Source organism: Xylocopa sonorina, chromosome 15 (genome assembly GCF_050948175.1).
Source record: "Xylocopa sonorina isolate GNS202 chromosome 15, iyXylSono1_principal, whole genome shotgun sequence".
In the NCBI taxonomy this organism is placed as follows: domain Eukaryota; kingdom Metazoa; phylum Arthropoda; class Insecta; order Hymenoptera; family Apidae; genus Xylocopa; species Xylocopa sonorina.
Genome location: NC_135207.1, coordinates 183,917 through 188,896, shown reverse-complemented (window position 1 = coordinate 188,896; position 4,980 = coordinate 183,917).

Here is a 4,980-nt window from a genome sequence, read left to right as displayed (position 1 = left end):
CATTCCTTTGAAGTGTGGACCAGAAATGCATAGCCCTTCGCAATGAATATTATATCTTACCATGAAACATAGGAATAAGAAGGGATATCGCGATTTAAGAAGCATTAGAACTCTATTGCTACGATACGTAGACATCTGCAAACGCTATTTCCTTGCAAGGAAGTGTCGCATTTACGTTCATTTGAAGTGAGTACGAGGTACATATAACACTGCACTATGAGTATTATATCTTATAATGAAACATAGAAATTACATGCGACCTCGCGATTTAAGAAGCATTAGAACTCTATTGCTTCGATACGTAGACATCTGGAAAAGCTATTTCCTAGCAAGGAAGTGTCGCATTTACATTCTTTTTAAGTGTAGACGAGATATACAAAACCCTCCTCAATGAACATTATATCTTATCATGAAACATAGAAATGAGATGCGATTTTGTGTTTTGAGAAGCAATAGAACTCTATTGCTTCGATAGGTAGACATCTGCGAACGCTACATCCTATCAAGGAAGTGCCGCATTTACATTCTTTGAAAGTGAATACGAGCTATACATGACACTTCGCAGTAGCTATTATTTCTTATCATGAGACATATAAATGGGATGCGATATCCCGTTTTAAGAAGCACCAGAACTCTATTGCTTCGATTCGTAGACATCTACAATCGCTATTTCCTGCCAAGGAACTGTCGTATTTACATTGATTTGAAGTGTTGACGAGAAATACATAACACTTCGCAATGAATATTATATCTTATCATGAGACACAGAAATGAGATGCGATATCCCGCTTTAAGAAGCTGTAGAACTCTATTGCTTCGATACGTAGACATCTGCAAACGCTATTTCCTTGCAAGGAAGTGTCGCATTTACATTTATTTGAAGTGAAAACGAGGTATACAAAACATTTCACAATGAATATTATATATTATCTTGAAACATAGAAATGAGATGCGATATCGCGTTTTAAGAAGCGTTAGATCACTATTGCTTCGATACGTAAACATCTGCAAACGCTATTTCTTAGCAAGAAAGTGTCGCATTTACATTCATTTGAAGTGAATACGAGGAATACATTAAACTTCGCAATGAATATTATATCTTATCATGAAACATAGAAATGAGATGCGATATCCCGTTTCAAGAAGCATTAGAACTCTATTGCTTCGATACGTAGACATCTGCAAACGATATTTCCTAGCAAGGAAGTGTCGGATTTACATTCTTCTGAAGTGAATACGAGGTATGCATGACACGTCGCAATGAATATTATACCTTGTCATGAAACATAGAAATGAGATGCGATATGTCGTTTTAAGAAGCATATGAACTCTATTGCTTCGATACGCAGACATCTGAAAACGCTATTTCCCAGCATGGAAGTGTCGCATTTAGATTCTTTTCTAGTGAATACGAGGTGTACATAACGCTGCACAATGGATATTATATCTTATCATGAATCATGGAAATGAGATGCGATATCGCGATTTAAGAAGCATTGGAACTCTATTGCTACGATACGTGGACACCTGCAATCGCTATTTCCTTGCAAGGAAGTGTCGCATTTACATTCTTTTGAAGTGAATACGAGGTATGCATAGCACCCCACAATGAATATTATATCTTATCATGAAACATAGAAATGAGATGCGATATCGCATTTTGAGAAGCATTAGAACTCTACTGCTACAATACGTAGACATCTGCAATCGCTACTTCCTAGCAAGGAGGTGTCGCATTTACATTCATTTGAAGTGTACGCGAGGTATACATGACACTTCGCAATGAATATTATATCTTATCATAAAACATAGAAATGAGATGCGATATGACGATTTAAGAAGCATTAGAATCCTATTGCTTCGGTACGTAGACACATGCAAACGCTATATCCTAGGAAGGAACTGTCGCATTTACATTCATTTGAAGTGTATGCGAGGTATAAGTGACATTTCGCAACGAATATTATATCTCATCATGAAACATAGAAATTAGATGCGATATCGCGTTTTAAGGAGCATTAGCAGTCTATTGCTACGATGCGTAGACATCTGCAAACGCTATTTCCTTGCAAGGAAGGGTCGCAATTACATTCTTCTGAAGTGAATACATTTTATACATAACACTCCACAAAGAATATTATATCTTATCATGAAGCATAGAAATGAGATGCGATATCCCGTTTCGAGAAGCATGAGAACTCTATTGCTACCATACATAGACATCTGCAAACGCTATTTCCTAGGAAGGAAGTGTCGCACTTACATTAATTTGAAGTGTATGCGAGGTATAAGTGATACTTCGCAATGAATATTATATCTTACCATGAAACATAGAAATGGGAAGCGATAACGCGTTTTAAGAAGCATTAGAACTATATTGCTACGATACGTAGACATCTGCAGACGCTATTTAATAGCAAACAAGTGACGCATTTACATTCTTTTGAAGTAAATACGGGGTATACATAGCACTCCGTAGTGAATATTATACCTTACCGCGAAACATAGAAATCAGATGCGATAGCGCGTTCTAAGAAGCGGTAGGACTCTATTGCTATAATACCTAGACACCTGCAAACGTTATTTCCTAATAAGGAAGTGTCACACTTACATTCTATTGAAGTGAAGACGAGGTATACATAAAACTGCATCAATGAATATTATACCTTATCACGACACATAGAAATGACATGCGATATCTCGTTTTAAGAAACATTAGAACTCAATTGCTATGATACGCAGATATCTGCAGACTCTTTTTCCTAGGAAGGAAGTGTCGCATTTACATTCTTTTGAAGTGAATACAATGTATAAATGACACTTCGCAATGAATATTATATCTTATCATGAAACACAGAAATGAGATGCGATATCGCGATTTAAGAAGCATTAGAAATCTATTGCTTCGATACGTAGACATCTGCAAACTCTATTTCCTAGCAAGGAAGTGTCGCATTTACATTCATTTGAAGTGTATGCGAGGTATACATGACACTTCGCAATTAACATTATATCTTATCATGAAACATAGAAATGAGATGCGATATCGCGTTTTAAGAAGAATTAGAAATCTATTGCTACGATTCATAGACATTTGCAACCGCTATATCCTAGCAAGGAAGTGACGCATTATCATTCTTTTGAAGTGAATACGAGGTATACATAACACTGTACAATGAATATTATATCTTATCATGAAACATAGAAATGAGATGCGATATCGCGTTTTGAGAAGAATTAGAACTCTATTGCTACGATACATAGACATCTGCAAACGCTATTTCCTAGCAAGGAAGTGAAGCATTATCATTCTTTTGATGTTTGTACTAGGTATACATAACACTCCACAATGAATATTATATCTTATCATGAAACATAGAAATGAGATGCGATATCGCGATTTAAGAAGCGTTAGGACTCTATTGCTTCGATACGAAGATATCTGCAAGCGCTATTTCCTAGCAAGGAAGTGTCGCATTTACATTCATTTGAAGTGTATGCGAGGTATACATGACACTTCGCAATTAACATTATATCTTATCATGAAGCATAGAAATGAAATGCGATATCCCGTTTCAAGAAGCATTAGAACTCTATTGCTCCGATACGTAGACGTCTGCAAACGCTATTTCCTAGCAAGGAAGTGTGGCATTTACATTCATTTGAAGTGTATGCGATGTATACGTGACACTTCGCAATAAATATTATATCTTATCATGAAACACAGTAATGAGATTCGATATCCCGTTTCAAGAAGCATTAGAACTCTATTGCTTCGATACGTAGACGTCTGCAAACGCTATTTCCTAGCAAGGAAGTGTCGCATTTACATTCATTTGAAGTGTATGCGATGTATACGTGACACTTCGCAATAAATATTATATCTTATCATGAAACACAGTAATGAGATTCGATATCCCGTTTCAAGAAGCATTAGAACTCTATTGCTTCGATACGTAGACGTCTGCAAACGCTATTTCCTAGCAAGGAAGAGTCGCATTTAATTGCTTTGAAGTGAATGCGAGGTGTACATGACACTTCGCAATGAATATTATATCTTATCACAAAACATAGAAACGAGATGCAATATGACGATGTAAGAAGCATTGGAACGCTATTGCTTCGATACGTATACATCTGCAAACGCTGTTTCCCAGCAAGGAAGTGTCGCATTTACATTCTTTTGAAGTGAATACGAGGAATACATATAACTGCGCAATGAATATTATATCTTATCTGAAACATAGAAATGAGTTGCGATATCGCGTTTTAAGAAGCATTAGAACTCTATTGTTCCGATACGTAGACATATAGAAACGCTATTTCCTAGCAAGAGAGAGTCGCATTTACATTCGCTTGAAGTGAATACGAGGTATACAATACATTTCGCAATGAACATTATATCTCATCATGAACCATAGAAATGACATGCGATTTCGCGAATTAGGAAGCATTAGAGCACTATTGCTACGATAAGTAGACATCTGCAAACGCTATTTAATAGCAAGGAAGTGTCGCATTTACATTCGTTTGAAGTGAATACGAGGAATACATGACAATTCGCAATGAATATTTTATCTTGTCATGAAACATAGAAATGAGATGCGATATCTCGTTTTGAGAAGCATTAGAACCGTAATGCTACGATACGTAGACATCTGCAAACGCTATTTTCTAGCAAGGAAGTGCCGCATTTACATTCTTTTGAAGTGAATACGAGGTATACATTACACTTCGCATTACACTTCCCTAGAAATGAGGAGCGACCCTAGAGATGAGGAGAACTCTATTGCTTCGATACGTAGACATCTGCAAACGCTATTTCCTAGCAGGGAAGTGTCGTATTTACATTCATTTGAAGTGTATGCGAGGTAGTCAAGACACTTCGCAATGAATATTATATCTTATCATGAAACATAGAAATGAAATGCGATATGACGATTTAAGAAGCATTAGAACTCTATTGCTTCGATACGAAGA